At 42.5% G+C, this 18,309-nt stretch overlaps 1 long non-coding RNA gene across 1 annotated transcript in view; it reads right to left on the bottom strand.

The window, feature by feature from the left end:
- Nucleotides 1-371: 371 nt before the first annotated feature.
- Nucleotides 372-18,309, bottom strand: part of LOC138987532 (uncharacterized) — a 31,556-nt gene continuing 13,618 nt past the window's right edge. Inside the window, exons 2-3 of the long non-coding RNA XR_011463890.1 lie at nt 2,331-2,484; nt 372-1,912 (exon numbers count right to left, since the gene is read on the bottom strand). This is a non-coding gene — a long non-coding RNA (uncharacterized lncRNA). The remainder of the gene's footprint in view (nt 1,913-2,330; nt 2,485-18,309) is intronic.

Genomic DNA, 18,309 nt, shown 5'->3' with positions numbered 1-18,309 from the left:
AGGACACCGGAGAGCTTAGAAAGAGCTGGACCTGGAGGGGTTTATAGGGGGAACTGCAGAACAACTCTCAACACACGTGACTGATGACCAAAGGTCAGAGGGAAACTGGATGTCTTTCCAGGGCAGAAGGTAGAATGACCCAAATGGGACCTTGGCAGTATATACACCTTTCTCTTCTCATCCTCCACCCCCAGCTCAGATGCAACCCTGGATATACTGAATGACTGAGATGAACAGAACTCCAAACAGAAACAGAAAGTAAGTTTAGCTATGTGTATACATAAAAGTTTCATTTCTTACTTTTATTGGAATTCAGGACATACAATCCTAAAATATGGTACCTTAGCATATTAAATATTTTTTAAGTTGAAGGAATTTTTAACAAATAGCATTAACAAGAAGACCACTCTTGACTTCTCTCCCCTTGCCCTTCTTCCCTGAAATAGGTCATAAAACTCCCAAGTGAAAGGCACCCCTCTGGCCATCAGGCCCTATAGTACCACTGACACAAGGCTATGTTTGCAGCAGATTTTACAGATGGCTTTGGGAGGGAATACAAAGAGGAATTACAGTACAGACAACAACTCACAATTGGCTGTTAGCCATTCATCAGCCGTCCCAACTCCCAGGATGCCTTGCTGACCTTGGCTTTCTTTGCCCTCCTCTCCCTCTCACCCCCTACCATGATATCCCTGGGATGACCTTTCTTCTTTTTCTCTTTTCTTTCCAAAGCAATGTAGCACTTTGCTCTGATTTCTTCTTTTGTATTTTGCTTGGGAGCCTCATTTTTCATAACTAAGTGGGCAATCAAGAACAGCAAAAGGTCTTCCTTAAGAGCGTTTCCATCATCAGTATTTGAAACAACAATTGTTTTTTGCTGTTGCCCACCATACTTCAGTCCTTCTGCAGTGAGAATACATGGGTGCAAAACCCACCCTGATTTGGGGGAGGGTAGCTGATAACCTTCCAACTGTCCTCTGGCCCAGCCATCATCGACACTTTCTAGCCACTCGTGAATGATGTGAGTGAGCAGCTGTCCCACAGCCAGTGTGTTCATTTTGGCTGTTTCCTGTATTCATCCAGAGGCTGCAGACAGATTGGTTTTGCAACAATCCACAATCATCATTCAAACACCCGAAACAAACTGGCAGCCAACCAAGTTTGGTCTTTTTACACATACAAACAGAGCCCACACACATCCTTCTGCACAAAGAACTACATACCTGAGCTCCTGAACTGTGGGAATGAAAAAAAAAAAGTGCTAAGAGAGGAGAAACCCCTAGATAAAAGATAGCTGAAAATAGCAATTGCATGAAGCAGGGAAACTGCCTAGAATAGTAATAGCAAAACCAAGTCAACAGTAATCACCAACATAAACATGTTGGCCTTATTCCCTTCTCACAGATTTCATATCTTATAGGCTGCAGCCCATCACTTGGGCTGGAAGGAATGCAGGGGAAAATCGAACATGCCATTCCCTTTAAAATCATCTGCTTTAATTTTAAGAATGATTTTAGTTAAGGGAGAAAGCCAGGTTTACTTGGGAATATTGGTACAGTTCTTCTGACAATCTGAAATAACCAGTATAGAATGGAACAGAAGGCACCCACTCTCAACCCTCACAGCAGCCAGGGTCACACCTGTGGGCAGAAATGGTGTGCACAGGGCTGCCTCAAATGATCTCTCAGCAGCAGCCTGCGTAACCAGCAGTACAGGTCGTGGGAATCAGTTCTTCTTGGCCAGCGAGCTGAGCCCCTGCTGTGTCTTCAACACAAGGCGAGATCCTTTTAAGAAGATGATGACCAGCAGACATGACATTCCCTGCACCAAGAGGCTCCACTGCTTATTTCCTTGGGTGGTTAATGTCTTTGAAATAGGGCTTTCCAGGTGGTCCTAGTGGTAAAGAACCTGCCTGCCAATGCAGGAGACATAAGAGACACAGGTTCAATCCTTGGGTCAGGAAGATCCCCTGGAGGAGGACATGGTAACCCACTCCAGTATTCTTGCATGAAGAATCTCATGGACAGAGCAGCCTGGCAGGCTATGGTCATAGGGTCGCAAAGAGTCAGACACGCAACTTAGCATGCACACGTACCTGTCTTTGAAATAGGACATTTGCTCTCAAAGCCTGTTTTGCAAAGTATACTTATAAACAAATTTCCATCTTTTGAATGCACTGATGTGATTGGCTTATTCAATTAGGCAGCCAAATTGGCTTATGAAATTAAAGGAGATCAGCGTTCAGAGAGAAGGGGCAAATTTTGACACAGAGATGGGAGAGGAAGAGAGGAAGAGAAGCAGTACTTCTCACAAGTGGATGCTTAACTGACCTTTCCAATAGGGTGCATCTATACCATGGAGTTTTGCCTGGAGAATCCCAGGAACGGGGGAGCCTGGTGGGCTGCCATCTATGGGGTCGCACAGAGTCGGACACGACTGAAGTGACTTAGCAGCAGCAGCAGCATACCATGGAGTACAGTGCAGCTGTAGGAAGAAAAAGATCTTTCTCAATGTACTGTCAGGAGATATCTCCAGGATATATTGTTGAGTTAAAAAAAAAAAAGAGCAGAACAGTTTTTGAGTATACCAGCATTTGTGAGGAAAGGGGAGAAAGTAAGATAATATATTTGTTTATAGTTTTATTTGCACAAGATATACTGCAATAATATATAAATCTCAATAAAAATGGTAACTCGCAGTGGGCAGGAGAGGGGTATGATGAGATAGGGAAAGGAATAAATGGAGATAAGGATGAAAGTGAGCCTTCTTAATATCTGTCTTATAGTGCTTTGGTTTTTGAACTATATAACTATATTAGCTATTAAAATCCATAATTTAAATTAAGCAAAGTAATTAATAAATATGCCATCCCCTTTGCCACCTACTTAACTCCTTTTTTTGTCTGTTAAGGCTCAACTCAAAGGCCACCACGTTGATTTATTCACTAATACACATAAAAACCCACTGCGTGCTAGCTGCTGGGCCAGGTGCCTCCAGGCTCTGGGGGTGTTCTGGTTGCAGAGCACACACACCTCTGCCTTCAGGATGCTAGAAGCTTGTCTGGGAGCTATCACTAAAAAAAATCACCTGCTATGGGAGAAGACTCTGGAAAAGACTCTGGAGTTTCCTTGAACCCTTGTACCCTTGGCCTGGCATTCACCCAGCACTGTGCTCTGGAATCCCAAACAAGGTAGATCCCTCCCTTGATTGGGTTTCCTACCTGTTGGTATGGTCAGTCTCTCCTGCTTTGTGAGTCCCTGTAAGGTGGGAGCCCATACATATACCTCTCCAGGTCCTTAAAGCCCACTTCATGATGTGTAGTGGGCACCTGATGAACACTGTTTGAATGGACAGATGGTTGAGATGCTCCCCAGAGTGGGACTCCTAGAGGCAGCAAGAGGAGAATAGGTGCCTAGGAGGGAAGAAGAAGGGCTCCTAGCAGTGGACAGTGACTGCTAAAGGCTCTGGAGGAGCTGGAGGAAATAAAGAGTTCCAGGCTCTTGTCGTCTTAATTAGGTGGTCTAAACAGGAATGGGTTTCCCTGTCAACCTCTCTCCAGGAACTGGGTCCCTCCCTAAAACCCAGAACTGATCCCTTTCACCTAGAATACCAGGCAAATAGAGTCCAGGCAAAACTACCCATGTCTGTCCCAGCTCAGTGGGTTTTCCAGGGTCATCAGGGCTCACTCTCTGGGGACATTAAGATTAAATACAGTAAATACACATGAGGTCAAGTTTATGACACAGTGTATGAAATACCAAGAAATGGAGATTACTAGTCAGAGATTTGCCTACTGCACTCTGCCCGAATAGATTCTTAACCTGACCATGTCCAGACACAACCTCCAATTTTCAAATGTGGCAACATAAAGCATTTACCAGGAAGAAAAACATGTCTTCAAGCTTTGAGTCTTCCTTAGTTATAAATCACTTTTTGGGGTCAATTTTAAAAGTACCTTGTGATGATTTGCCTCTGGTCTGCAATGCAAGAGACCTGGGTTTGATCCCTGGTTTGGGAAGATCCATTGGAGAAGGGAAAGGCTACCCACTCCAGTTTTCTGGCCTGGAGAATTCCATGGACTGTACAGTCCATGGGGTCATATAAGAGTTGGACATGACTGAGCAACTTTCACTTTTTCCTATTCACAGCAGCACCTGGCAATGGACAATTCTCCCAGCTCAGTCATCAAAGCAAACCCTACACTCAGAGATGGTTCCTGCCCTATAAGCATTTATATATTCGACTTTGCTTGTCATGTCGATTCACAGAGAGAGAGGCCAGCCAATGGGGATGATCTCCTCTCTGTTTTAATTACTATAGGCCCAGAGATGAATGAAAGTCCTTGGCCAGTGGACACAAAGGGCCAGGGTCACCAAAGAAAGGTTGCCTGAACTGTCAGCTTTGTCTCTGGACTTGATAAGCCTCAGGCTGAGTGGAAAAAAAAGTCACCAAGCTTGGTCAGCAGCCCAGGGTGGAGGTGGGGGCCGCTCGAATCAGCATTAAGCTAATGAGACAGAGACAAATTAAAACTGTTTTCAGGATCAACAGCTGTCCTTGGGCCTCCTGCTCAGAACTGGCTTTCTGATTTCCAGGGGCTGCTGCAGGTATAGATCTTGGAGGAGAGAGAAAATGAGGTTTGACTGCAGAGGGAGCGTGGCAGGGTGGGGCTCTCAGAAGCTGTCTCTGTTCCTGAATTCTACATGAGAGCAGGGGAACAGTGACAGACTGGAGACAACAGGAGGGAGACCTGATCCCAAACAGAAGAGAGTAAATCAGGAAACTAGAAGACAGCTGCGCTATAGACAGAAAACTCAGACAGGGTGACAAATGAGTGATCTGAGAGGAAGAAAATGAATCCAGTAAGAGGTGGAAAAAGGCAGAAAAGGAAGCACATAGGTGGTTTCATATGGATGACGGGATGCAGAATTTGACAGAGGGGGAAACATACAAAAGATATTGAACACAGAAAATAAGATAGAGAGCATATATACATATTTTTTCTTCTTAATAAAAAGAACATATATAACATAGAGCATTAAAAATCCTGTATAATTTCCACCTACATAGCTTCCTTCAAAATAACCACTGCTAATAGTCCGGTGAATGTTCTGCCAGGTTTTCCTTGTTTCTGGCACAGTTGGAAGTGTAGGGAGGAATAGATGAAGGGAAGAGAGAGTGGGGAGAGCACGGTGGGGAGGAATTTTGATGGGCTTATGTGGCCAAAGCTGCCAGGGCCTCGCCAGGTCCGCAGAGCACCCCGATGGCCATCCTGGGCAGGCTGACAGCTCTGGCTCTAGGGCGCAGAGCACAGGGCACTCTCTTCAGAGAGCCTGTTGGAGGCTCCCGGGGCAAGATGGAAGCACAGGAGAGCTAATGCCCCAGGAGCAACCTTCATCAACTCAGGATGGGCAAAGAGCATAGTTATTTGGCGTCTTCCCCATAGTTTGTCAAAGTGTGCTCTGTGGGATTCGACTCTGATACCCCCAGTGGTAACCTGCTCATCAATACACCTTTTACTATTTTCTTTCTCCCTTGTCTCACTTTCCAACTACCAAAACAAAACAAAGCCCAAACTGAACAAAGAAAAACCATGGAACTATGTGTATACAAATCTTTGCTTCAGGGTCTGCTTTGGAGAAAACCAAAGCTGATATGGAACAGAAGCCACCAGAAGTGGGATGGGGCAGGTGGACAGACTGTGATCCATTTAGGAGGCAGCCTGGACACGATTCACCCAGCAAAGGGCAAGGAGAGGGCTGAGGAAGAGAGGATGCCACAGTCAGCTGATAAATAAGTCTCACCCTTAATGCTTTTTTAAAAAGTATAATTCATGACATCACTTTATGGCTATACTACAGATGGTGTGAATAAAAAGCTGAGAGAATGGATAGTAGAATGCAGAGATAGGTGGAGAAGGAATTTAGGCTCAAGATTGCAGAGAAAGAAAGTATAAAATGAGCAAACAGCAAAAAGGTACATGAGAATTAATTGCAGGAAGAAGCAAATGGGAGAAAAGTGACATGAATGAGTGAAGTAATGGGAAAATGAGACAAAAAAATGGATGAGGAGTGAGGAAATGTAACAAATGAGATGGGGAACAAAGTAGTGAAGGAGAGAAAAGATTCCACAGTAAATTAGAAATATTCATTTTATGGGCAAGGAAATGAGGAAATGGAAGGGAATATTAAGAAAATTAATCCTGGTAACCAAAGCTGTGGGAAAATGTATAATGAATGAATAAATTAGCAGAAAGAATAGATGAAGGAATGTGAAACTGAAAAAAAAAAAAAGACCCCAAATGACTGGGTGATTGAGACCGTGAAAATGACCATAGAGAGGAAACAGGCACCCTAAAAATGGACATAAAATTAAGGAACGAAGGAATATCCAATGAGAAATTAGTAGAAGGATAAAAAATAAAAATAGAGGTCTTCTGTGAAGGAATGAACACTTCCTTCCAAACTTTAATCAAAACCTCTTGTAAGGTTCTAAAGTTTTCCCCTGGATCTGCCTGCTGTTTTTCCCTCCAGCTGGATCCACATGGCTGGAGAGCCCTGGCAGAGAGAAGAGCCAGCAACTGTGGAGCCAAAGAGAAACAGCAGCCAGGGAAGCACAAGAAAAAAAATCACTGAATTGCAGAGAAGCAGCCAAAGATACTCTCCACACTTAAAGGTCCTCCAATAAAAACGAAAACCCTAAACCCTATATTCAGCTACGTCATTTTTACTTGTCTTAAAATCAACATGTTTTCTTCTTGAATACTAATCATAAGAAGAATTAACTAGATAATTAACTAGATAATTAACTAGATCTTGCTGTGATTATTAGAAGACCATTAAATAAAGTAATAATTGTGGTAGATTCTGAAATATCTCCAAAGATCTTTTTAGTTTGGCATTTCGCCATCCATCCTGCTAAAACTCCATTTCTCAGCCTCCCTTCTCTCAGGTATGGTCATGTGACAAGTGTTCCAATAGAGTCTGAGCAGAATTAAAGTACATCACTACTGGGTCTTGCCTTTAAAAGAACTGGCTATGAATTCCACTTCCTTTCTTCATTTCTGCTGTCTGAGAGCTGGTGAACCCAGCAATGAAAGCCATATGTTAAGAGGGTGGCAGACACAGCACAGGCGAGCCAAGCGAAGCATTCCTACTGGATCTGTACCATGTATATCTGGACTTTATGTGAGAGGGAAATCCTCTCTTAAGTGACTATATTTTAAGGTTTCATTGTTATATCAGTTTAGCCAGTATTCCAACTAATACATTAGCTGATCTTGGAATTTAAAGTTACCACTCTGCTTATTACCATAGCATGAGCACATGCTACACACACACACACACACACACACACACACACACACACAGCATTACTGGTCTAGAAGTAGGACTGGACTTATTCACATTCTTGTGGGATCTTCCTCATGGCCCTTAAAACATATTTAAACTTAACTACCTTTCTCACTTTCTCTATTTCAGGAAGACTCTCCAGATTAAGACTGAGACCCATGTCTCCAAAACAGCACACCTTGGCAATGTGCTTTGAACCTTGAGAGAATTAACCTTATACTACATATTGACTTGTGTGACAGACTGCTGCTTAAGACTTAGCAGTAGAGATTTCAGAACCAAAGAGTCCAGGGTTCTCATTTCAGTTTCACCACTTGCTAATTCTGTGACCTTGGCAAAGTTACTTATTTCTCTGTGCCTCAGTTGCATCATCTGTAAAGTGGGGTAATAGTGCCAACCTCATAGCTGTGGTGAGAGCAAAATAGGCATAAAAGAATGATTTGCTATGATTACTTTTGTTATTAGCACTTTGCCAACTCCAGAGTTGTCTGCAGAGCAGCCTGAGCATGTAACATCCCCATTTGACACCAAAAAATGTTAAAACCCACACTGGCTCCTCAGAAGAGGATCCAAGGTCTGCTATTTCCACAGATGCATAATTTCATTTATTAAAGATGAATTTTCCCTCAAGTTTTATCTTAAAATGTGTCTTTGAAGCACCAAGATGGAGAACTTCACTGTAACCCCTAAAATGCTAACTATAATCCTCATTATTAATAAGCACTTATGAAGAGCCTGAAGCAGAAATACAATTAAGTTAGGTCAAATAAATTAAGAAAGAGTTGATGTAGCTTCTGCAGGTCACCCAGTTAGTGTGTGAAGCTGAAGTAAGGACCTTGGCAGTTTGGTTCTGGAATCCTGCTCTTAACTTTTTGATAACCTCAGACTTCACTGCACATTTTACTCACGATCTAAGCTTGCCCCAGACTCAGTCTTTGCCTTGTTATAGCACCAATCCCAGGAAAGGAATTTGATTACCCACATTGGGTCTGATGGTCTGCCTTTGGTGCTATCAGCTGTGACCACAGGGCTAGGTCACTTGATACAGCTTGATTTTCCTTTTTTAAAAAAATATATAAAGCAGGTGAGAAAACACGTTTTTAATGGGGAAATTTAAAATATAATAACTGAGCACAATTTTTGTAACAAGTTTATAAATGAGAACAGGATTTTTGGAGGGCAATGACATTTCACTTAATTGGGGTTCAAAGTTAGGTTCCTGTCATCAAATCAATTGCATATATTCATCTATCAGGAGGCGTTATGAGTGGGAGTAGTTTTAAGAAGAGAGAGCTTTAAGCACACAGCCACCCCCAAATCTATCTTCTAGAGCCAAAATGCGCAAATGAAACTTAGATTGGTGATCAGGTAAGACAGTAAGTTGACCACTTCATAGGACTAGGTCACGGTGAGAGGTACAGAATTGGCTGCCATGTTATATATGTCCAGCCATGGAGCCCATAAAAGGCAATTACAGTGTTTGGAGAGAGAGAACATGGAGAACACAGACCTACAAAACAGAAGAACAGACGTGAACAGAAGAGAGTCCCATTAAGAAGACTGGGAGCTGTGGTATCAAGTGCTCCAGAGAGGTCAAGAAAGCAAAGGACCCCAAACTGTCCTCTGGATCTGACAACTAGAAGGTCTGGAAACTGTCATGGGAGTAAATTTAGGGGAAAATCAGCATGGAAGGAGGCACAGTGACATAACTATTCAAGCTCAGCTTGGAAGGAGAAGAGAGTCGCAGATAGAGTCATAGGTGAAGGGAAAGGGGTGTGGGGAGAGAGTTGTTAAAATTTTGGTTTCACGAGTTGAAAAAACAAGTCAGGAGAAAAGAATATGGTTGAAGATGCTGTTGCTGCTAAATCGCTTCAGTCGTGTCTGACTCTGTGCGACCCCACAGACAGCCCACCAGGTTCCCCTGTCCCTGGGATTCTCCAGGCAAGAACACTGGAGTGGGTTGCCATTTCCTTCTCCAATGCATGAAAGTGAAAAGTGAAAGTGAAGTTGCTCAGTCATGTCCGACTCTTCATGACCCCATGGACTGCCACCCACCAGGCTCCTCCGTCCATGGGATTTTCCAGGCAAAAGTACTGGAGTGGAATGCCAAGATGCTGCTAAGTCGCTTCAGTCGTGTCCGACTCTGTGCAACCCCATAGACGGCGGCCCACCAGGCTCCCCCATCCCTGGGATTCTCCAGGCAAGAACACTGGAGTGGATTGCCATTTCCTTCTCCAATGCATGAAAGTGAAAAGTGAAAGTGAAGTCGCTCAGTCGTGTCCGACTCTTCGTGACCCCATGGTCTGCAGCCCACCAGGCTCCTATGTCCATGGGATTTTCCAGGCAAGAGTACTGGAGTGGGGTGCCAAGATGAGAGAGAGGTTAACTGATGTGGAAATGTTACCAGAGTGGAGGGCTATAGGGTTGATTTTGGACAGGCAGAGAGCTACATCTTTTTAAAATTACTTGAAACACTTCATAGAATTGATTTATCAAAGTCAAACTAATATGAAAAGTGACTTGAAGAGCCCAAATATTGTGGCTCTATTTGTTGCTAAATTTTGTTTTAAATCAGAATAATTACCTGCACAGAGACAGAAAAAAATATGGATGGACTTATAATATCGAGTGTCTTGTTCCATCATTCAATACTCCCACCCTCCATCTAAAAACAGCTATTTTTAAACACATACATTTTCTTATTTTTAGTGCTTTTTGTTTTATCTACATCTCTCTTAATAATATGCCTAGATCACTGTTTCCTAAGTTATCAAATATAGACACAGTTTATTGACTTTTTGTTAAGGATTTAGATGACTCTCAATAGCACACCAGCCTCTCCCAATAAAATTATATCACTATTTTTATTTCCTGTATCAGTTACCTTTGTAAATTTAAATAAACTATTGTCAAGTAAACTTCACTCCCTCCCCATCATTTTCTCCCTTCTTTCTTTCTCTCTCTCTCTCCTCCTGTCTGTCTTTCCTCCATCTATCATTCCAGAAATAGCTACTAGATGTCTGATAATGTGCCTTGTACTCTTGCAGGGGCTGGGAACACAGCGATGAGCAAGCTAGATGAGGTCTCCCCTGACATTACAGTTTCAGGAGAGACGACAAACTAATGCAATTACAGATGGTAGCTCTCAACCCCCTCTTCTGTATGATGAGGAAAGAGCACCCTACCTTTTTCCTCATCTCTTCTAACCTACTTTTCCATTTCCTGACTTTGCCACTTGTACTTTCATTTTACATTGTTACCTGGTGACACGTTTAGGGTTATGCTGCAGCTGATACTAAAAGATGAAAACCAATCAACAGTGCTTTCATTGTCTTATTTAGGTAAATGTTGTTCACAGCACAACAGCTCAGACATGATGATTGTCCTTCTGATCTCAGGCAGTTAATTCAAGTGCTCAGGGGCTGCAGCCAGTCTGCCACAGTTTGATGCTGGCTTTGTCATTAACTAACTATGGGCTTTGGCCAAGTTCTTTTTAACCTTTGCCTCAGTTCTATCATCTCTAAAATGGGAATAATAATAGTGCCCGTGTCTGAACTGTTATGAAAATTAGAAAGCTAATAAAAGTAAAGTGTTTAAAATAGTGCCTGGTCTTGGCGTTAGTGGTGAAGAATCCACCTGCCAATACAGGAGACCCAGGAAACAAGGGTTCGATCCTTGTGTCAGGAAGATCCCCTGGAGAAGGAAATGGCAACCCACTCCAGTATTTTTGCCTGGAAAATTCCACAGACAGAGGATCCTGGCAGGCTACAGTCCATGGGGTTGCAAAGAGTCAGACACAGCTGAGCACACATACACACAAATGTTACCTATAATTACTGTACTATTTGTAATTTTCCTCACAGGGAGTGTTCTTTATTATCCTATAAGCAATTCTATACTCTCAGAGATCATATTAAATCCCATGGATCCTCATTTTCCCCAAGGTCCCTCTCTCCTGGAGTTCTTCATCTGCTCTTAAAACCTGGACTCCCTGTTCTTAGGCCTGCTACACAGCTGTCTTACTGGGATTTCCCTTCATTTCTTCCCTGGGTTGGATTCACTGTTGACCGGGCCTCATGTAGGGTAGAGACCACAAAGAACAGACCAGGTTCAAGGCCTGGAAAGATGACAACTTGGAATGGACAAAATCACTTTGCATCAGTTTAGTGTCCTTTCAAAGGAGGCCCTTAGGATATAGGCTTAAGGACACACAATGGTGTAAATGAACCCCTCCCCACTCCCACCTCAGAGTTACTTGTTTCTTATGCAAGTTTAAAGTTCATTGGTCATAGGACTTGTGGAATAAGGAATCTGCTTGGTCAGGGGACCTTAAAACTTCGGGTCCTCCCTCTGTATACAAGGGGAGCAGGGAGTGCCTGTCCATTTTATCTAGACTTAATACTGGTCTAGACAAAATACTGGAGTGAAAAAGTTGGCTTAAAACTCAACATTCAGAAAGCTAAGATCCTGATATCCGGTCCTATCACTTCATAGCAAATAGATGGGGAAACAAGGACAGACTTTATCTTTTTGGGCTCCAAAATCACTGCAGATGGTGACTGCAGCCATGAAATTAAAAGACACTTGCTACTTGGAAGAAAAGCTATGACCACCCGAGGCAGCATATTAAAAAGCAGAGACATTACTTTGCCAACAAAGGTCTGTCTGGTCAAAGTCTGATTTTTCCAGTAGTTATAATATGGATGTGAGAGTTGGACTATAAAGAAAGCTGAGCACCAAAGAATTGATGCTTTTGAACTGTGGTGTTGGAGAAGACTCTTGAGAGTCCCTTGGACAGCAAGGAGATCAAACCAGTCCATCCTAAAGGAAATCAGTCCTGGATATTCATTGGAAGGACTGATGCTGAGCTGAAGCTCCAATACTTTGGTCACCTGATATGAACAGCTGGCTCATGGGAGAAGACCCTATGCTGGGAAAGATTGAAGGCAGGAGGAGAAGGGGAGGACAGAGGATGAGATGGTTGGATGGCATCACCGACTCAATGGACATGAGTTTGAACAGGCTCTGAGAGTTGGTGATGGACAGGGAAGCCCAGCATGCTGCAGTCCATGGGATTGCAAAGGGTTGGACCTGCCTGAGCAATTGAACTGACTGACTGAATACTGGTTCTAGGATCAACATTCCTTGATATTCCACAGTTACAATCCTTATTCCTGTGTTCGTTTATTAAGGCATCTCTGGGTCCATTTGAGGTCTCAGTGCATCCTTCTCCTTCTTGGCTCCCCTTTTATTTATTTTTGTTCTGGAACACAAGTACCATGGGATAGAAATTCCCAAGCCTTTGTTTAAAATTTTATTCTAGCTTTCCATTTGATTGGTAGTTTGCCTAGATCTTCAGTGATCAGTGAAAATTATTTTTGGTCAAAATTTTTGAGATCTTTTTCCATTATCTTCTAACTTAATGAGGAATTTTGAGGCCAGTGTGATTTTTTTTTTTTTCTTTGTACATGACCTCTAGAAGCGTCTCTCTGGGAAATTTTCAGATCTTCTCTTTAAACTCAACGTTCTGAGATTTCATAACTTGTTGTGAATGTTTTTCATTTTATTGTGCTAGGCACTCGGTAGATCCTTGAAATATGAATACCTCTTTCCTTCAGGTCTGAGAAGTTCTCTTACATTTTTAATTTGATCATTTCTTCCCCTCTATTTTCTCTCTTTTCTTTTTGGTCTCCTGTTTGTCTGATGTCATGTCTCCTAAACTGATATCCTAGAGATGTTATCTATTTTCTTATATTTTCCATCTGTTTTTTTATATTTCTTTTTGGGAGGTAACTCTAATTTTATTTTTGAACTCTTTTACTTAACTGTTTATTTAGCAGTCTTATCTAAGAACTTTTTCATTTTTCTCCATTCTTCTTTCATAGCATTCTGTTGGGTTTTAATGATGTCAAATCTTCTCAAATGTCTCTAAGGGTAGTAATTATTTTTTCCTCTAAGTTCTCTCTTGTTTCTCAAATTATATATCCCTTCAACTGTTACACATTTTCCCCTGTTTTTCTTGGTCCCTTTGTTTCATGTTGAAGGCATTCCTTAGATGACTCATAATTCTTGGTTATCCACTCATTTCCAAGGAAATTAAGAACTTGATATGGGTCAGGTTACTGATATGAGTCAGGATTCATCTGGAATGCTTAGGCACAGAGCTGTCACTTCTTCTGGGGGCTCCACAAATATCAGAATTCAGAAGGCTTTGCCTAGTTCTGTAGGGAACAATGCTCCAATTAGCCTGAGGTGGAGAAGATTATGTAAAAGCTCTGTAGTCTTGAATTTGAATTGGAAATACGAGTATGAACTCTTCTGTCTTATAGCTGCAATTTCTTTTTAAAATACAGAGAAAGCTGGTTTCCAAGAACATAGGGGATATTAAAACCTGGTTCCACTTTCATGCCCTAGAGTATAATTTGCATACAGCAGCCAGCATGCTCTTTTTAGAAAAGAAAGCAAAACTTTTCACTATAGAACAGTTTTAGATTTACAGAGAAATTGTGAAGGTGGTACAGAAAACTCCCATATACTAGCCCACACTCAATTCCTCCTATTATATCTTAGATTAGTACGGTATATTTGTTACAGTTTATGAATCATTATTTATACAGCATTTTAAACTAAAGTGTATACTTTATTCAAACTTTCTGAGTGTTTCCCTAATGACCTTTCTCCATTTCAGGATCGCATCCAGAGATAGGTCTCCTTAGGCTCCCCTTGGCTACATTTGTTTCTCAGACTTTCCTTACTTTTGATGACTTTACAGAGTCCTGGTCAGGTATTTCATAGAATGTTCCTCACTTGGGATTTATCTGATGTTTTTCTCATGAATCGGTTGAGTTATGGATTTGGAGGATAAAGACTGCAAAGGTAAGTGCCACTCTCTTTACATTTATCAAGGGAACATGTTCTCAACATGACCTATTATTACTGGTGCTGACCTTTTTTATTTTTAAATTTGTCTCATTATTTTATAGTCATATTTAAAAAAAAATTTTATCTGTTTATCTTCCTCTGGAGGCAGGTAGATGTGAAGGATATAAAAATATAAAGACAGTTTACCCTCTTGAATCGGAAGCTTACTTAACTGAGCAGCTGAAAAAGGGTTAAAGCTGACAATTAACTGAGAAATCACTAAAGAAAGGCAGCCCAGAGTGCACTTTGGAAAAGGAAATTCATCATATGGCATTCTCCCAGTAAAGCACAGAGCTCCCCCGACTGGCTTTTCAGTTTCCTTTAGGTTAACTGAACCATAACTAAATTGGGAGCTTCATAATATTTGCATGGCCAAAAGCACTGTCACCTCCAACAGTGTGTTTTAAATAAAAAGAAGGCTTCCCAGACTTAAAGTCTGTACTTCCGTGGTCAAGGATTGAGTTGGAACCAAACTCATCTCCCCTTCCTCCTCAGCAGCACACAACAGAAGGACTTTGAGTAGCAAGAACTCAACTTTCCAGTCCTGAGCTGCCCTTTCTACCACAGAGTTCCACTGGCCAGTACCAGTGGGCTCTGTCTTCTCTTTCAATAATGTAACCAGATGGACTGATGAAAGAAAGAGGAATCTCTGTGATGATTAGATATGTAGCTAGTTATGGTCAGCAGAAAAGGGACAGTAAAGGACACTTTGCAACTTATTTCTTAAATAGCATAGATTTAGTATAACCCAAGTTTAATTTTCACATAGCAGCTATATATTCAGAAGGGCCTGTATTTGTCTTCTGTGCACAGTGTGCAGTCAAGGGCTGCTTATTTAACTAATATGCAGAGTACATTTTGCGAAATGCTGGGCTGGATGAAACATAAGCTAGAATCAAGAATGCCAGGAAAAATATCAACAACCTCAGATATGCAGATGACATTACCCTAATGGCAGAAAATGAAGAGGAACTGAAGAGCCTCTTGATGAAGGTCAAAGAGGAGACTGAAAAAGCTGGTTTAAAACTCAATATTCAAAAAACGAAGATCATGGCATCTGGTCCTATCACTTCATGGCAAATAGATGGGGGAAAATTGGAAACAGTGTCAGATTTCGTATTCTTGGGATCCCAAATCAATATGTACAATGACTGCAGCTGCAAAATTAAAAGACGCTTGCTCCTTGGAAGAAAAGTTATGACAAACCTAGACAGCACATTAAAAAGCAGAGACATCACTTTGCAACAAAGTTCTGTATAATCAAAGCTATGGTTTTCCAGTAGTCACATACAGGTGTGAGAATTGGACCATAAAGAAGGCTGAGCACTGAAGAATTGATGGTTTTGAACTGTAGTGCTTGAGAAGATTCTTGAGAGTCCCTTGGAGAGCAAAGTGATCAAACCAGATAATCCCAAAGGAAATCAACTTTGAATATTCACTGGAAGGACTGGTGCTGAAGCTCCAATACTTTGGCCACCTGATAGGAAGAGCCGACTCATTGGAAAAGACCCTGATGCTGGAAAAGACGAAGGGCAAGAGGAGAAGGGGATGACAGACGATGAGATGGCCGGAGAGCATCACCGACTCAATGGACGTGAGTTTGAGCAAACTCAGGGAGTGGTGATGGACAGGGAAGCCTGGCGTGCTACAGTCCATGGGGTCGCAGAGTCAGACACACAGAGACTGAACAACAACAGCAGCACGGTGCCAAGCACTACACTCTGACCCCTGCCTTCCTATCTCGTGGAATACACTGGATCCAGTCTCTATCAATAACTGCACTGCTGGCTTCTAGCTCAGCCTAAGGAGTGACCAGCACTGTATCCAAAGTCACACATGCTATGTGTAGAGTATGGGGAGTGTGTGGGTCCAAAAGTTCCATCATCTTGAGATCTCTTTGTTTGCTGTCACAATTTGATGATATGGGAATCCTTTTATTGTTGTTTATGGTTATTTCCTTTTACTTATTTATGTTGTATTGTTGCTACTTTATTGCTTATTGTTATTTACTGTTTATTTTTCTGTTGCTACACGATTCAGTCCTGCTCAGTTCTTTTTACACCTGTGTTACTTATATGTGGTCCCTAGGCACATTTTGGCATCACGTGGGAGCTTGTTAGAAACACAGACTCTCCCCTAGACTTACTGAATCATAACCTGCACTTTACCATGATCCCTGGGTGATTACTGTGCTCATTTAAGCGTGAGAAGTGCCTCTTTAATCCATCAAGCCTGCCCCACATCGTGCAGATGGCACCGTAGAATAACAGGCTTCCAAAGTACCACCATGGCTCCCACGCTTGGTTCTAAAGCCTCCCACATCTCGTTTCATGGCTTGTCTTCCTTTAGGAGACCTCACTGTTTACATGTGTGATCAGACACTGCTTCTGTGGCTCCGGTGTTTTCTTTGCTTCTGAAACAGGACGGAGACCCTTCCTCTGATCGTACCACCCAAGGGCATAGGGAGAGATGTGAGAAAGCAAGGGAGCCAAGAGAGCACCTGAAAGTGAGGAACAGAAACTATTTTACAGTATCTGGGGTAAGTGTTTACTAGAAACCCAATTTTCCTGGAAACTGAAAGAAAATTGTGGGCATCCCTGGTGACTCAGTGGTAAAGAATCCACTTGCCAATGCAGAAGACATGGGTTTGAGCCATAGTCTGGGAAGGCCCCACATATGAAGCAACAAAGCCCATGCACCTTGACTATTGAGCCTGTGCTCTAGAGCCTGGAAGCTGCAACTACCGAGTCCACACGCCAAAACTACTGAAGCCCGGGTGCCCCACAGCCCATGCAGTTCCACCAAGAAAAGGAGCCGCAATAAGAAGCCTGTGCACGGCAACTAGAGAGGAGATCCCACTGGCTGCAGCTAGAGAAAAACCTGTGCAGCAACAAAGACCCAACACAGCCAAAAACAAACATATGAATAAATAATTATTTAGAAAAGAAAGAAAATGATGTCCCCAGAACTCAGGCACCAGGGCTGCCCAGGGCCTTCAGCAGCAGCACTGTGTGCACAGTGATATCCGTGCTCCATTGTCAGGGTGTTTCAGCTGCCCTCTAACTTGGCTGCTGTGTTTCTTAGATCAAAAGGAGTGAGAGAGGGAGGGTTTGGTGGCTCAGTCTGGCCCTGGAGCACCTCTGTGCCTTGGGGGTATGCTTTGGACTGGTCCAACCAGCTGTGCTTCAGGGTGAGTTTGCAATGGACAACTCTGGCAGCTAGGGTTGGGAGTGAGTCAGGTTTTCTTTATGAGAAAGTGGTTGGGGGAGATTAGCATCTCTGATACAATACCTTAAACCACAATAAGGAAGGTAGATGCTAAGCTGGGGCTGTGTGTGTGTGTGCTCAGTCATGCCCAACTCTTTTGCAACCGCATGGACTGTAGTCCCCAGGCTCCTCTGTCTGTGGAATTTTCCAGGCAAGAGTACTGGAGTGGATTATCATTTCCTTCTCCAGGGGATCTTCCCAACCCAGGGATCTAACCCTTGTTTCCTGTGTCTCTTGCATTGGCAGGTGGATTCTTTACCACTAGTGCCAAGAGTTGGGGGCTAACCATTATAAATCTCTAGATCAGGTGACCTATAATATATCCTCAGACTTCTAGGATCACTAGACCATGATGGTTAGTTTAACATGGATTTGAATGTATTAATTATCTTACGTATTTAAAAAAAATTTATTATTTATTTATTTATTTTTGGCTGTGTTGGGTCTTGGTTGCTACATGGGCTCTTCTCTAGTTGCGCAAGTGAGGGTAGTCTCTAGTTGCAGTGTGTGGGCTTCTCATTGTGTTGGATTCTCTTGTTATGCAGCACAGGCTCAGTAGTTGTGGTATAGGGGCTTAGTTGCTCCGCAGCATGTGGGATCTTCCCAGACCAGGGATGGAACCCGCATCTCCTGCATTGGCAGGCAGATTCCTCACCACTGAGTCACCAGGGAGGCCCTATGCTGTGTTTCTATAAAACAAATTTGATCTTTAGCCATGCTAGATATATCGTTTAAGATAGTGTCCAGATCATGTAAAGACATTATACATAAT

The sequence above is a fragment of the Bos mutus genome, chromosome 4, assembly GCF_027580195.1.
Source record: "Bos mutus isolate GX-2022 chromosome 4, NWIPB_WYAK_1.1, whole genome shotgun sequence".
Classification (NCBI taxonomy): Eukaryota; Metazoa; Chordata; class Mammalia; order Artiodactyla; family Bovidae; genus Bos; species Bos mutus.
The sequence above is the reverse complement of the archived record's forward strand: the minus strand, read 5'-3'. Positions and strand labels throughout refer to the sequence as shown.